Source organism: Sarcophilus harrisii, chromosome 6 (genome assembly GCF_902635505.1).
Source record: "Sarcophilus harrisii chromosome 6, mSarHar1.11, whole genome shotgun sequence".
Classification (NCBI taxonomy): Eukaryota; Metazoa; Chordata; class Mammalia; order Dasyuromorphia; family Dasyuridae; genus Sarcophilus; species Sarcophilus harrisii.
Window position 1 is genome coordinate 230465176 of NC_045431.1, and position 16573 is coordinate 230481748.

General features: G+C 48.1%; 1 protein-coding gene across 2 annotated transcripts in view; it reads left to right on the forward strand.

Annotated features, from left to right (window-relative positions):
* Positions 1-1722: 1722 nt before the first annotated feature.
* TSPAN18 (tetraspanin 18) overlaps positions 1723-16573 on the forward strand; it is a 221740-nt gene continuing 206889 nt past the window's right edge. The window contains exon 1 of one of the 2 annotated variants that reach the window (XM_031942007.1): positions 1723-1799. The gene's annotated coding sequence lies outside the window, so the exon portion shown is untranslated. The remainder of the gene's footprint in view (positions 1800-16573) is intronic. The other variant, XM_031942008.1, reaches the window with a different exon arrangement.

Here is a 16573-nt window from a genome sequence, read left to right on the forward strand (position 1 = left end):
GAGCTAACATTACTTTTTCATGTTATAAAAAAAAAAAAGCGCACAACGATTTCACAAGGTCATTATAAGGAAAATGCTTTTTAAATCTTAAATTGCTATAGAAATGTGAGTCATTATCATGAATGATCATTAGCTAACGCTGAGGCAGTGTGGTGTAGTGCCTAGAGAGCTAGCCTCAGAGGGGAGAAGACAAGCTTCTGGCTCAGGGGAACTGCTGAGGAACCCTAAGGTCACTTAACACCTGATTGGCTGCCGAGAAAGTGTGGATCAGCGCTGCTGGGGAGTTGCTTATTGGGAGCTCCATTCAATAATGAGCATGACCCAGTATGTTTGTATATACACACATAGAAAGACATGTATACAACACAGGGTTTGTATATAAGTTGCTTATTGGGAGCTCCATTTAATAATGATCGTGACCCAATATGTTTGTATACACATACAACACATAGAAATACATATATGTGTACAACACAAAGTTTGTATGTGTCGCTTGTTGGGAGCTCCATTCAGTAATGAGCATGACCCAGTATGTTTGTTTTTATACACACACACAACATATAGAAACACACACACACACATATATACAACACAAGGTTTGTGTTTATATATGAGTTGCTTATTGGGAGCTCCATTCAATAATGAGCATGACACACTATGTTTTGATACACACACAGCACATAGAAACACCTGTGTACAACACAAGGTTTGTATATGATAATGTGTATATATGACACGTGTGTATGTGTATATATTATTTCAAATAAAGGGGACTAGGGAAGTTTTTCTGGAAGAAAAACCAAAACCCGGGATCATAGAGCCTCCGGATCCTGTCTCGCCCCCCGAGTCTTGTTTTCCTCCCATCAGTCCGCAGAAAAGGGAGATCCGGTTGGAGAACTTGGAGGCTTGGAGACTGGAGAAGGGCCAGGAAGTCCACCTCTGATGGGGAAAAGCAGCAACCCCTGTGGAGGGAGAACGGTAAGTCTCAAGATGAAGCGCGAGGCAGGAAAGAACCCCGGGCCACTGCCTGAGCTGGGAGATGGATGTTCAGTGGGGAGGGGGATTGGGGAGGGGAGGAGGCTGGCGAGGAGGGGAGCGGGGAGGGCTGGCTGGAGGAGGGAGGGGGTTCGGGAGAGGGGAGGAGGCTGGGGAGGGAGGGGGCTCGGGAGGGGGGAGGAGGCTGGGAGGGGAGGGCTGGCTGGCTGGCTGGCTGGAGGAGGGGAGGGGGCAGTGGCTGGGAGGTGGAGCCGGCTCTCGGGGCCGGCTGGCTGGCTGCTGCCGCTCCCGCCGCCGCCGCCGTCTCCGCTGCCGCCGCTGGCCGCAGGCAGCTGGTGTCTCGGGCTCCGTCGGGCTGCCGGGCAGAGGCAGCAGCAGCAGCAGCAACCGCCGCGACGCGGAGCGAGTGAGCCAGAGCGGCTGGAGGAGGCGGCGGCCGGGCAGCGCCAGCCCGGGAGAGCGAACCTCGCGACGCCGCGCCCGCGCTCCAGCCTTCGCCGCCGCCCTCTCCAGCCTTCCCCGCGCCCACCGAGGCCGAGAGCTCCGGCTCCAGCCCCGGCGCCGGCGAGACCCGCTCCGAGCTCCCGGCAAGTTCGGCGGCGGCCCCGGCTGGCTCTGGGGCCCGTCTCTGGGAAAGTTTCCCCGGCGGCAGCGGCGGCTCGAGCTCCGGCTCCGGCTCCGGCTCCTGCTGCGGCTGCTGCCGCCCGAGGGTCCCGAGGAAGGCAGCGCGCGGCGACTCCGGTCCGGTCCAGTTCGGGCGCTGCTGGCAGCCCCCGGGGCTGCTCCCAGGACTCTGCTGGAAGGTAGGGAGATGGCAGGCAGGAGGGCGGGCGGGAGGGCGGCACCGGGCTGCCCCGAGCTGCCCCGAGCCTGGGGCCATCCCCACCCACTCCAGCGACCGTTCTCGGACACTTCGGGGTGCGCGTTCTGGGCTGGGGCGGGTGGCAAGGTTGGGGAGCCCGGAGGGAGAAGAGGGGTGCTGGGGGGGTGAGGTTGACGGAGGGGACTTCCTACGCTCCTCTCCCCTTCAAAGCGCAGCCTGGGCTTTGCCCCGGCCTCCAGGGACAGGGAAGCAAGTTCATCCCAAATTGGATCGCCCGGGACTGTCCCGGGTCCCCGCCCCCATTCTCCCACCTCGAGGTCTTTGCCGCGAACCGAGGCTGAGTATCGGACAGCCTTGCGGGGGACAGGTGCGCCGAGAGGGGGAGGGAGGGGAGCTGAGGGGGACGCGGAGGAGCGGAGTGGAAGGGCAGGTGCATTTTTCGGGGTTCGGTGGCCACGGCCCTAGCTGGGAAGGGGGGGCGGCAAGCATCGGTACTCATGGCAGAGAGGAACTGAGGATCTCTGACAGGAGAAAGAATGCGTGCAGGGGAAGGAGTCAGGGCAGCCCTGGTCCAGTGGAGGGTGCCCATCTTAGCTAAGGGGGGGGCGCTTAGGGGTAGGAGCTCCAACTTTGTTGGAGGTCTGGGAAATAAACCCGAGGAGGAGAAGACAGAAAACCTCCCTTTGGCCGTCGGAGCTGGGCAGAATTTATTTGGGGTTGAAGGCAGGAGATGGAGACTCCTCCAGAGTGTGCGGGGAGGGGGGGGACGGGGGGGCGCGGGGGTCGGAGCTGTAAGTGACTGTTATTGACAGAGAAGAAAGCCCAGAACGAGGTTCCTTTTTTTAGGAAGGGGCAAGAGGAGGTAGGAAAGCTTCCAGATCTTCTCTTGGGAACCGTCCCTGAATCTGGGGTAGGAAAAGCCCACGGTCAAACCTCTGGCTTGCGAGCCCTTATCAGTCTCCAGCCTCCCCACGTGGGGGGAAAGAACTCCCGCGGATTTCCTGTAAGCTCCCCGAGACCCTAGGATCCTCTGAAAATCAGGCAGACTCGGAGAGGCCGGGCTCCGGGCTGATGAGCTCGGCGGCGCCCTCTCTGCCAGAGCCCGGGGAAAAGTAGGGGGAGAGGAAGGAAGGGGACGGATTGGGACTTGGACGAGATTTCCACTTAATGCCAGCGGCTCGGAGATCTCCGTCCTCTGGAAGCGTTTCCAGCTCGCCAGAAGGTTATTCAGGAGAAGGCTGGTGGGGGGCGGGGGGGTGAGCGCGCGAGAAAATCGTAGTGATCATTAAACCCCTCGGAAACCACCACTTGCTTTGCGGGCTGGGAGATGCTGAATGAACCTCGCAGGGTTGCTTCGGGTTGGATCTGCCCCCCTCCCCCCCCACCCCAAATCTCCCGGACCCAGCAATCAGAGTCCCATTTGGCCCAGGCGCCAGGCGTCCTTCCTGGGTCTGCTCAGTCTTTTGTCAGTGGGGTGTCTTGGGGTCTGGCCTCCCCCCCCCCCCCGTTTCCCCCTGGCCCTTTTGGGTTAAGTGGCCAGCGGAGTCCGCTCAGGATTGGGGGGAGGGGCTGAGAAGGGTGGGGATTTCCTTTTCTGGCTCAGTCTGATAACGGAGGGCCAGTTTTCTGTTGATTCAGGACTTAGCCGACTGCCCGGCACACAGTAAGTCCTTTAAAAAAACCTAATTGTCCTACTGTGTGTCTGCTGGGGTCCTCCATCCCGTGCACTTCGGGGGGGAGGAGGACGGACAGGTTACAGGACAGTTTGGTGGTCGCTCACCCCAGCAACTCGAAACACATGGGATTGTTCACATCAACTTTTCCCTTTAGAATCATCTACCCAAATGAAAACATTTTACTAGTCCCAACGAGCTCCTAAATCACATATCTTGTCATCTTTGTCATTTAAAGGACTGTTTAACATTTTAAAAGATTATTTTCCCCAGATTGTCCAATTTCTCTCACTTCCCAAACCCCTGTGCTTTGCCAGAGAACAGGTCCAAGGCAGCATGATGTTCCTGGTTCCAGAAGGATGTTTTCTGCTTTCTCTTTTCTGGATTTGGATCCAGATTGTCTTCCTCTGCCCTTAGAACGCTCTTCAGAAAGGGAGGAAATGTGAAACAGTCCCTAAAAGATGGTTAATATTCCTGCTCTTGGTTGCAGCCAGCTTCATGTTTTCCTTGGATGCCACCAAAATACTCTACAACAAAAGTTACTATAAAAAAGATTATTTTGAAGAGAGGAGGAGGAAGGAGGGAGAGAAAGGGGGAGAGAGAGGGAAGGAGAGGAAAAGAGACAGAGACAGAGGAGGGGGAGATTTTTTTTTTATATACTCAAGACATTCCACTGTACCAGAAAAATAATGTGGTTTTCACGGAGTTTTTCTTGTTTCTCTTCCGTGAAGAAGGGAAAGCAATATTATAGAAGGGTGATGGGCTGAAAGGCTGCAGCTAGAGAGCTGTGAGAAAGGTGATTGCAATCAGCTGTTGCCTTAAACTTTTAGAGGTAAAAAGGGCCTTGGAGATCACTTGGTTAAACCTCCACATTTTGCACATGAGGAAACTGGGTCCCACAGAGGGAGAAGTAGTTTGGGGAAGTCACCCGGCTTCCTTCTCCCTCCAATTTTGGCTTTCAAGGAAGCGTGGTAAAAGTGGAGGAGAAAGGGAGGCTCCCACGAGAGGTTTCTGCTGTCTGTGTTTGAACTCGAGAGCATGATTGAGTAGCAGGGAATATAAGAGCTGGAAAGTCCTTCGAGATCAGCTATGATAACTTCTTTAATGTGGTTCTCGTGCTCGTTCAGATTACAGTCATCTGTATTTGTGTCTTGGGATTAGAGGACCATAGATTTCAGGCTGGAAGTGACCTTGGACATGGTCTAGTACAGTCCGTCAGCTGATTTAGAAAATAGACTCGGCATCACAAAGAACTGGACTCCGATTCTGCTCCACACACTTATTAGTTGGGTGACCCTGGGCAAATCCATCATTCTCCAGAGGGCTTCCCTATGTCTTTCCCCTAAGTGCCTAGCTCAGTGTTCTGACTCCAAAAAGGGCTTAAATGAATCAGTGATTTCATTCTTTGTCCTTTATCTCCAAGGCTTAGCACATAGTAGATATTTTAATGCTTGTTAATTGATTGAAGGAAGAAAGAATTGAGCCCAACTCTCTCTTTTGAAAATGAAGAAACTAAAGTTAGTGGAAAGAGCTTTTTATATAGCACGGGTCAAAGGACTTGGGTTAGAAGCTAGCTGCTGCTCCTTACATGTGTCTGTTTTGTTAACTATTTCCCCATTTTCCTTTTGGAAATTTCCTTTGGGCCTTTTCTCCCCCTCTCTGGGTCTCATTTTCCTTCTCTCTAAAATAAGGGGCTTGACAAAATGAACAGTAACGTTCCTGCCAGATCTACTTCTAATGTCATGATACCTGAAATCAAACAAGATGGGGGCTGAGCCAGGGTTAGGTCCTTCTCCTTGACTCCATAGCTAAAGTTCTTTTTAGTACATTTCCTTCCAGGCAAACCCCAAGAGGATCCTGGGAAATTTCAACTCTCCTCCCATTCTTTCCCAGCCTTTCTCCAAATCCAGCTTTCCTTCCTGATTAAAATGACTGGAGTTTTTTTGTTTTTTAATATTCTTTACCTGATGTGAAGTTAAGATGGCAATGGATGATTGAAAAACCCTGGTTAATTTGCAGAACCTGAGGTTAATCTGGAGAGGGAGAAGGGAGGCAGCTCATTAGTTTCTGGAACATCAGCTCTCAAGAGGAATGGAGACTTACATAAGAGACCCTGGAGAGAAGAAGAGAGAGAATGGGGCTTGAGAGGAGGGGAAAGAGGAAGAAGGGAAAGGAATAAGGAGAAGGAGACAGAACAGAGAAAGACAGAGAAAAAGAGTCAGAAGAGAATAGAAAAGGAGTGATGAGGGAAGAGAAATGAAAGCAGGAGAGAAAAGAGAAGAGAGATTTTACTTGTAAGTTTTCTGATTTCCATAGTCTCAGAATTGGAGGGATCCTACATCTAGAGCTGTAAAGGATCTCAAGAGCCTAAAGTCCAGTGTCTGTCTGTCTGTCTCTCTGTCTCATATATATATATTCTCTCTCTCTCATATGTATATATATATATATATATATATATATATATATATTCTCTTTCTCATATATTCTCCCTCTCTCTTTCTCTCAGAGTTGAGAAAATAGATGCTTAAAGAGTAAAAATGACTTGTCTAAGGTCATACACAAAGAAACTGTCAAGACAGGATTTGAATTAAGGTCCTCTGTTTTTATAGCCAGAGGACTATATTAAAATATAATATATTTTTATTCAAATAAAAATGAATCCCTGAGGGCCATATATTGACTTAGAAATCTACAAATTATCATTATATATATATTGCATTTTGATTTATTTTTTTAAGTATTTCTCAATTATAATTTAATTTGGTTCAGAATTCTAGGGCCAAGAGTTTGATATCTTTGCTCTGTACTACCTCTCACCTTAGGGTGAGAGGCAATGGAAACAAGGCTGGATGCTGAGATGAGAAATCAAGGTCAAATTCTCAGTTTCTGAGTCTAAGCCTCAGTTTCCCCATTTGTATAATGTGTATAATAATAGTAGCCCTACTTACTCCAGGAAATAGATGGTGGTGGAGGATCTATCCTTTTTAAACGCATGATCCATATTACTCCCATGCACCAGAACCAGATTAAAATGTAATGAGGAAATATTTAACAAAATAAATAAAATACAATAAAATATAATGTCACACTTTAAATAGAGTTGAGATCTTTATATATTCTATTATCTATATCTATATTATATATAGATGGAGAGAGCTGGGATGTTCCAGATAAACTGAGTAGGATTTGACAAGTCCTTGCAGGATTTGAACTCAGATGGAGTCTAGCTCTCTCTCCACTCTCAGTGCTATCATGCACTGTGAGTACCCTGAGAAAAATCTTATATACACGTTGTAGCAAGGATGGATGGCAGATATTCAATGAGTGATTTACTAATACCCAGGATATATGCAAGACCATGCGTGTGACAAGAGGCACAGAGGATGCTGGGTTCCACTGGATGTCCCCGTACGTATGGGAATAATAATGTTTATATAGTATATACTATGTGCTAAACTCTATACCAAGTACTTTATAATTGTTATCTCATTTGATCCTTATAATAACTCTGGGGGGAGGTGCTATTATTATTCTCATTTTACAGAGAAGGAAATGGAGGCAGACAGAGATTAATTGACTTTCCCAGAGTCATACAGCTAGAAAGTATGTCAGGATGTCTTTGAACTCGTGTTTTCTTGATTCTAGGCCCAGTGCTCTATCTAGGGAACCACCAGCTGCCTCTCAGGAGATCGTGGATATAATGTATGGAAATCTAAGTATGCGTTCTGCCACAGAGACCAGGGTAACCTACCCTAAAGAATGAGTAGATCCGTGTAAATGTCTAGCTTTAGAGGAAGTTAGGTTGTATAATGGATACAACACTGGGCCCGGAGGCAGGAAGACCCGAGTTCAAATATAATTTCTTTGTGAGATCCTAGGCAAAGTTACTTAATCTGCCTCAGTTTTCTTAATTGTAAAATGGGAATAATAACAGCACTTACCTCCTATCCTGGTTACAGGGATGAAATTAGATAATATTTGAAGAGCACTTTAAGTATTTATATAAATGCACGTTATTGTAATTGTTATTTTATGTGTGTACGTATGCCACATATGTGAATATATGTATGTATACTCTACAAACAAAATATTCCATAGGATTTGAGTTTCCTTTGCATCCTCAGGAAATTGAGTAAAAATAAATCATAAATGTTAACCATAGGCTTAGAGCAAGAAAGGACTTGGTTCTAGAGCTTCTACCTCCAAGTTCAGTACTTTAACCCCGACATGATGAAATCACAGGCGTGAACCTCTCCTTGGCCGCCCACCCCCAGCCCTTTCCTGCTGTCTTCCTTCATGTCATCTTAGTAATCTGCCAGGTCGTAAAGTCCCTGAGAGCAGAGGGTGTGTGTTCTTGGTCAGGGCACCTAGAACACTTTGGTCAGGGCACCTAGAACACCAGGGATTGGTCAGTAAGCAGCTCTTGAACGTTAAGAGAATGGATTGGCTTCTTTTGGGGGAGAGGAGAGAGATGAATCCCTTTCCCTTTGTTTTTCCTCCCCTTCCCCCTCCCCCTCGGGCCTCCTCGCAGGATTCCTGCCGAGTTAAAATATTATGACTCTCCTTCTGGTAGCCCCTTCGCTTGTGGCAGGGAGCCTAATTTGACGTCATTGACAAAGAGCCCTCATTTCTGGCACTTGGCGGATGACATTTCATCAACCAGTGTAGGCCCTTTCCTTCCCCCTCTTATTTTCCCAAACCATAGTGCAAAGACCATATGTGCAGATAATGAGTTTAAGCTGATAAACAACTCACAGATTTGCCCAAATAAAGACCTTTCTTCCTAGAAGCCACAGGCAACTTGAAAAGTATTTGTCTGATTTCCCTGGCGATGGTGCTCCCTCCGGCCCCACTTTTGGGCCCTTTCCCCAGCCTATTGGAGAGTTAAACTTACCTGCTTTGGGACTGAGCCAGTCCCTGTCTCTCCCAACTTATTTCCTCCTTTTTAAAGCGGTGGACTTCAAAGAGATGCTCTCTAAAGTTTCTTCCGGCCTTACAATATCATGTCTAAATCATACAATCACAGACTTAGAATGCAAAGGTCCTCTGGTCCATCCCTTTCTTTTCTCAGGTGAGGAATGAAGACCTAGAGGGGGTCTGGGAGTGACCTGTGATCACACAGAAAACAGAGTCAGGATCTGAACTCAGGGCTTCCAGCTCCCAATCCAAAAATGCTTCCCACTCTACTACACTGCCTGTAACCCTCTGAAGTAGATTCAGTAAGATTTTGAAGCTATTGTAGCCTGAGAGTCACGGGCAGCCCAGAGGGCTCCCTAGCCACAGCAAGGACCTTTCTGACCCTAAAGATCCTCCCTTTATATGAGTTCAGTTTGAAGCTGGACTAAGGATAGTTGGGGCTATTAAACTCCATCTGTCTTGCTTATAACAAAGCTCTCTAAGTTTCATAATTGATCAACATTTTGCAAATGCCCCTCGGGTGCCAGCCACTGACTTCACAGGGCTACTTTCCACTGGCGAAAATGTTAAAAGGCACATTCAGAGTAGATCCAGTATCAATTGGCACTTTGCTTGTTGATTTAGAGCTCTTCAGTTTTACAGGTGGGGACACTGAGGCAAAGGGAAGCCACTGATCCTTGCCACAGGAAGTTCTGACCCAGCTGGGATTCTTCCGATTTAACTACTTCACTACCCTCCACATCTCTGGGGTTTCATGGGCACGGGGACCTGTCCTAACACAGTGACACTTGCTTCTCCATCTTGGAGAGCCACAGGGAGGGACTGGATAGTTACAATCCCAGAGTCACTCAACTAATGTGTTTCAGAAGCAGATCTTGAATCATCTCTTCTTCCTACAGCATACTATCAGAGAGAACATCATCATTCCCATTTTATGGGTGAGGAAACTGAGACTTAATCGTGAGGTCACATAATTATTAAGTGTCAGGGCTGGGGTGATTTGCACACGATCCAGTTGACTCCCAGCAAGTTACCCCTGAGATTTATTACTGAATGTCTCCTGTTTTTTTTTTTTTTTTGTTGTTGTTCTTCTAACGTCCCAGTTTTTCCAAGTCTCTTGTTGACTCCTTAGCCGTGTTAAGAAGGGGGTCTGTTTTCTCTTTTCACTCTTCAGGACAGGGGAGGACATTCCATCTCTCCGTTCAGGGCTGGTTGCCAGGAGAGGGTCATCTCCCAAGGAACCACTAGTTTATTGAAGTTGACTGTTAAGAGAAATCTTCCCAGATCTAGAATCCCATGTGTCGGTTCCCCATCTCCCGCACCTCCTCCCGCCTTCTTTCCCAAGTCTCTAGCTCTGCCTCAGCATTCTGGCTGCGTTTCCAAGTGGGAGAAGGAACTTCAGGCCCCTAATGCTTTCAGAATGAGGGGCGGGGATGGATGTTAGGAGGGACATAGTTTTAGGCACTCATGCTGAAAGCTCTAGGAAGTCGAGCCAAAAAGAAATTGTTTGGGAAGTGCCGTTCATTCTGATTTTTTGGTATCCCCTCGCTCCCCAACCCAGCACTACACATGTTGAAAATTACAAGTCTGAATTCTCCTTTACTAAGGGAATTCTGAAATCGGAAAAGCCTGTCGTTGGCCGGAGCTTTTTGCCCAACGTGGCAGAATAAAGAACGCTGGGTCTGGAGTTGGGGAGAACTTAATTTGAAGCCGATGACTGACACTAGCTGTGTAACTGTAGGCAAGCTCCTCAACCTCTCTGTCTAGAAGATGGAGGGAATCATACCTGAAATACATGAGCCATAGAGTTAGAGAGGGTCAGCTGACCAATGAGCCTTTCCCAAGCCCCCTGGATCCAAGGCGATAATGTTTATGAAAGCGTTGTATAAACATTTATTATTATTAATAAAATATTAATTTGAGGGTGGAGCTAGAGAGCCCGGGTTTTATTGGTATCAGGAATTCCCCATAAAGATGATCAGCCCAAAGCTATGAAACTTTCAGTCTTGGAAAATTTCCTGAGGACAAAAAGGTTCAGACACCTGGTCAGGCGCTCCCAGTCATCCTGGGATGAAGGCAGGATCTGATCCCAGACCCCAGGACTTGACCTCGGAGGTGAGCCCTCAATCCGTTACACTGTGCTTCCTTTCAAAAATATTGTTATTAATATGGCGTCATTCTAATGATACTCAGGCTGAGCGTATAGTTACCTGTGATTTGACTCAGTTTAAATGCTCTTAGCTCTTGAATTCAGTTCTGTTGGATTTAGACATGAATTATCTACATCCTCATGTCTCAGATCTTTAAAAATAGCTCTTTATTGATATCACTTGTTTTTATATTGCTTATATTTCTTTATACATCCTCTTTCTTTTCCAGAGAGCTATCCCTTATAAAAAATGAGAGAGAGAGAGAGAGAGAGAGAGAGAGAGAGAGAGAGAGAGAGAGAGAGAGTTGTCAGTGAGAGAGAGTCAGTGAGAGAGAGAGAAAGAAAGAAACAGAGAGAGAGAGAGGAGAGAAGAACAAAGAGGAGGAGAAAGAAGAATAAGAAGAGAAAAAGAAAATTCAGCTAAACCAATTAACAAATTAAAAAAAGAAATCCAACATTATATGGAATATTCCACACCTGTCCCCTGAAAAGGAGGTTTGGGAGGTGTCTCCCTCATAACCTTTCTTTGGGTCCAAGTTTCGTCTTGACAATTTTGCATCAATGTCCCACTCGGTTTTTAGAGTCTTTAGAACTGGAAAGCACCAAAGAGTCCTTGTCTGACCCCTTATTTTATAGAGGAGGAACCTGAGGGTCAGGGAAACCAGGCACTTAATTAGGCGAGGGAACACTGGCCTACAACCGAGGGTATTTGGAGAGTCAGTGTGGTTCAACTAAAATGAATCTTGGGTTTGGAGTCTGCCCACAGGTTCAAATCATGGCTGAGACATTCACTGCCTGTGTGATCTTGGGCAAGTCCTTTCCATTTCCCCAGCTTTGGTTTCTCCCTTCTAGCTCTGAATCTATGATTGTAGTATCTGAGGTTTCCCCAGGTGGGACTCCCCAGGGAATCAAGTGCCTCTGCTTGGCAAGGGAACAATGGAAATCTGGTTCTGAAAAGTCCCTCTCCCACCTGCTGGATGACTCCATCTAGGATGTAACTGCCTGGGTTCTCCTTTTCCAAGTTGCCCTTGGGTTATGGTTCTATAATAAGCCCTTGCGGTTTCCATTTGAAATGAGAGGAATTTAGAACCCGGGGTCCCAGAGTCTTAATTGTCTAATTACTCCTTCTGGTTGGTGAGGAGAGCTCCTTGTGCCCCTGGTCCCTCCCTTGTCTCTCCCTTTTTCCTTCTCTCCTAGACTCCAGGTTGATAAGGAGAGGGCCCACTGGCAAACACTCTCTGGCCAACTGGCTAAGGCGGCCCGCCTGATGGAGCAAATTCCCACCTCCTGGTTTCTGACATTAATCTTCAGTCCTCCCGTGGCACCAGACGGAGACGTCAGCCATGCTGAAAATGCATTATTGAGCTGCTGTGACCACAGTTCTTGAGGCTGCTTGTAGGGGGAGGCTCTAACATCAAAACAGAGACTAAGCAAATGTTTGTCAAAATAAATCCCAGAAGGCTCAGAAGAGAGGAGCTTCCTGAAAGGGAAGAAGTTGGGACTGAGGGGAAAGCCGGGCCCAGTGGGCCATAGGGAGGGCTACACGGCTGACCCCGTTCTGGGGCAGAGAGAGCAGGGGAGCAGAGCTTATTGTCTTCCTCCCTGAGGCTGGAGATGAAGGAAGCATAAACCTTCCAGGTGGGGATGCATTTATCTCAACCCTACCCAGTTCTGTGTGACGGACCCATCCTTCCAGCTATGAAGTCACCCATTATTTGTTCCTTGTTGGATTGAAAACAGCAGCATTATAACACTCCCCTGGGAAATTGAGAGATGAAGTCTCCAGGCATAATTGTGCCCAAGCCAGAGAGGGGAAGAGAGAGAAAGGAAGAGGAGAGAGAGAGAAAAAAAAAGACTCAGAGAGAATGAGAGACAGAGAGAGTGAATCAGAGAGAGAGAATGAGAGGGAGGGAGGGAGGAAGAGAGAGAGAAGAGAGTGAATCAGACAGAGAGCGACAGAGGAAGGGAGGAAGGGATAGAGAGAGAGAGAATCAGAGAGACAGAATGAGAGACACAGAGACAGAGAATGAGAGAGAGAGAAAGAGAAAGAATGAGAGACGAGATAGAGAAAATGAGACAGAGTGAATCAGAGAGAATGAGAGACAGACAGAAAGAGACAAAGAGAATGAGAGAGACAGAGAGAGAGAGAAAGAGAGAGAGAGAGAGAGAGAGAGAGAGAGAGAGAGAGAGAGAGAGAGAGAGAGAGAGAGAATGAGAATGAATATGAATCTGAAAAATCTTTGGCTGTCCCTTGGGGATGTTTGGCCAGGCACATCCAAGCTCTGATCCAGACAGGCTGATGAGAATAATAACAGCTGAGGTTGCTAGAGCGCTCGCAAGTTGATAGTGTTTTATAGACATTATCTCATTTGAGATTTCCTACCGCCTGATGAATTAAGTACTGTAGATGTCACCCCCATTTTGTACAGGTGAAGAAAACCAGGACTCAGAGAGGTTTCCCTGATTTTAGGGTTAACAAGGGACTTGTTCTTCCTAATCCTCCTGACCCCCAACAAGCGAGCTCAAACAGCTTATATAACGTGGATCAGAGGTGGGATTTTGCAGCATCCCAGTTCTGAGTGGGAAGGATCTCATCCCCTGTACTGTTGAAAACAGCAGAACTGTTACACTCTCCTGGGAAATTGAGGGAATGCAGAATTGTGCCCAAACCAGAGAGGAAGGAAGAGAGAAAGAGGGGAGGAGGAAGGGAGGGAGGGAGGGAGAGACGGCCTTATTGAGTCCCTAGAGGTTGGACCCCATCAGCTCCACAAGGGATCTCTTGGCCTCTGCTTAAGGACCTTGGATAGGGAGGAATCTATTAGATCCAGAGCAATGTTGTATCTAGGGTTTCCTTTTGTCTTTATGTCCTTGGGGCCTGGTATACAGTAGACACTTAATAAATGTTTGTGGAATGACTATACTGACTGCAACCCCATGATCCTGAGGATGCCCATTCCAAGTGGGACGGCTCCAGTGGTTAGGAAGATCCGGTGCATTGCTGTTTGTCCTTCCTTCTCAGAGAGCCCCATGACATCAGGTGATCCATGACGTGCCAGAGAATTGGATTTAAGTGAGGGGGGCTGTGCCAGGTCTTGATTTGGCAGGAAGGACCTCTGCAATTTCCACCCGCTGTTATGGGTTCTGCCTTCTGGCCAACTCTTTCTCCTCCTCCCAGAGAAAGCTCTTCAGGTCCTGAAGACGGCAGTCATGGCCATGCTCTCTCCCCCTTCTCCAGCCAAGGCTCCCCAGTTCCTTCAGCTGACCTCCCTGGGATGTGGATTCTCAAGGCCCTTCTGCAGTTCTGGATGGGCCCAACTAACCCCCGGTGCTTTGGATGTGGTTGGCCCAGGGCCCGGAGGTGACTGCTGCTTGGCTCCTGGACTCTGGGCTTCGGCGAAGGCAGCCCGAGGTTGCATGAGCTTTTCCTGTGGCCGCATCCCACTGCTGCCTCTTTCTGGGGATAGGCCCGGCTGCCCACATCTCCTTCCTCCATGGACGTGTCCTCCTGGAGGCTTCTCTTTGGCGATGGGCCCCAGCCAGCCCTGCTTCCTTCCCCTTCTGGCTAGCTTTCTTATTGTCCACATCAGTGTCTGTAGACATGTATTGTCTTCTGCCCTTAGAATAAATCTCTTTAAGGGTTTTTTTTTTGGGTTCAGTCACATCCAAAGAAATCTCAAAGGGATGGGGAGGGCCACAAACACTGGGGAAGAAGGCCCTGGATGGCACGGGACTGCCCAAACAGGGCTGGATCCAGAGGGAAAGGCAATTATTAGCAATCTCGAGTTCTGCTTGTCCTCTTCCTTCCCAGCACTCCGAGGCTTGTTCCTGCGAGAAGCCGAGGGACATCTGTTGGGGTCTGCTCGTGACTAATGGTTCAAATAAATCTCACGAGCTGGAGAAGAAGCTCTCTCTGAGGCTTCTGCTCCTTAAAAGAGCAAGCAGTTTGTTTTGGGGTGGAAACTAGCTCCTGGAAGGCCTACCTTGAGTGAACTTAACAGCTTAATACACAGCTTAAACTCAATAGAGCTAGCATTTACGTGATACCTGCTGTATGCCAGACACTGTGCTAAGCAGGTTACAAATATGGACTCATTTGATCCTTATGACACCCCTGGGAGGTGGGTGCTATTGTCATTTTACAGCTGAAGAAACTGAGGCAAACAGTGTAAACTACTCACAGAGTAAGTGTCTGAGGCTGGATTTGAACTCCCCACTGCACCATCCATAGAGGCTTTCTAGGGCTCCTCCCTGCACCATCCATAGAGGCTTTCTAGGGCTCCTCCCTGGGCCCTCTTCTCTCCCTCCTGACTGATCTCCTCAGGCTGCAGTGGATTCTCTCCCTGCACAATTCCCAGATCCATCTCTCTTCTCCTTCCCTCTCGGGCTTAGGGCCCCAGTGCTTTCTTCCGACTTTGATCCATTTTTTCCAAGTGACTTGAGGATATATTTGTTAATTAGATGATCTTAGGATCCATTTTTTCCCCAAGTGACTTGGGGGTATATTTGTTAATTAGGTGATCTCCTAATGAACTATCTCCAGAGCCATAATTAGCATAGAGTGAATGATGATGTGCCCTAGTCAGCGAACAAACATTTATTAGGATTTCTTGTGTGCCGATCTAGGGGGAACAGTCATGACCAGAGCGTGGAACCTGGAATTAGAAAACCTGAATTCCAGTTAGCCTCAGAGACTAGCTGTGTTATCCTGGGCAAGTCACTTAACCCCACTTGCCTCAGTTTCCTCATCTGTAAAATGAGCTGGAGAAAGAAATGCCCAGCCCCTTTTATGCTCACCCTGGCAGCTGAGTGGAGGTCTATGACATTCTGTGACATCTGTCCCTCCCCCATGCCTCATGCTCCTCTGCCAGACCACCAGTGTGTCCCCCTCAGCTATCTCACCAGGGTCCTCTCACCATGCTGCCCTTCTCCCGGGCCTGTCCAGATTCTGTCTCTGCTCTTTTGTCCCAGGTGAAAATGTTCCCATTTATTTCTTTCCAATGTCAAGTCCTTTCCTGTCCCCTGGGATTTGGGGAATAAAGCAGGAGCCTTTTAGCTTTTACTAGCCATTCCTCCTCCTCCTTTGCTAATGAAAAACCAGCAGAACTCCCAAAGTGGGTGGCAGGGCTTCCTCAACCACAGACCACAGATGTGGCAGCCGGGGAGATGTGTGCCCTCTTCTTCCTCCAAGAAAAAGCCTGGAAGCTCAGAACTCGAAGGGACCTTAGAGCTCAGTGAACTAAATGCCTCAGTTTTACTGGTGAGAAAAGGAAGTCCGGAGAGGGCCCTTGTCGTGCCCTCACAAGGAAACAACAGGATAGCTGGCTCTCAACTGTAGCCTCAGTGGGCTCATCTTGCACGTGTTGCCTAGAGCCCTGGTTCTCAAACTTTCCTTCTTGCTATCTTTTTTATACTATTTAAAAATTATTGAGGATCTGGCCAAAGAGTTTTTGTTTCTGTGACCTAATGATAGATATTTGCCGTATTAGAAATAAGAATTCATTTTAAATTTGTTCAGGAAGGGTTTCAGAGACCCCCAGGATTCTCTGGACCACACTTTAAGAACCATTGGCCCGTAGGACTCTGGGAGGGAAATTGCTAACGTGGAGGAGCGATTCAGGAACTGAAACCCTGTTCGCCAGAAGGAACTAGGCGGCTTGTTTTTGCTTCCTTATGATTGTTTTTGGGAGTTTTCCGTGAAGTGTCAGCAACTCCTTAAAAAACAGTAAGATATTTTAAAACCTTTTGTTTTTGTGTATCTTCTTCCTCCTTCTCTCCTATAGAGAGACTGGGGCGTATGATGGGTTCAAATAAGATCCCCTTTTCCCTGCTGGGTCCCAAGCCTAGAAAGCAGGAGGCCGCTTGGGACCCCGATCATGCTCTGAGAGATCTCCCCAGAGATCTCCTCTCTCCAGGCAGAGATCCATTCGTGGAGGTCACAAGAGGCTCCTTCCTTTCCCTACGGATGCCTTCTCAGGTTCTAGGACTCCTTCCCAGGCGGACTTGCATCCTGGCAGC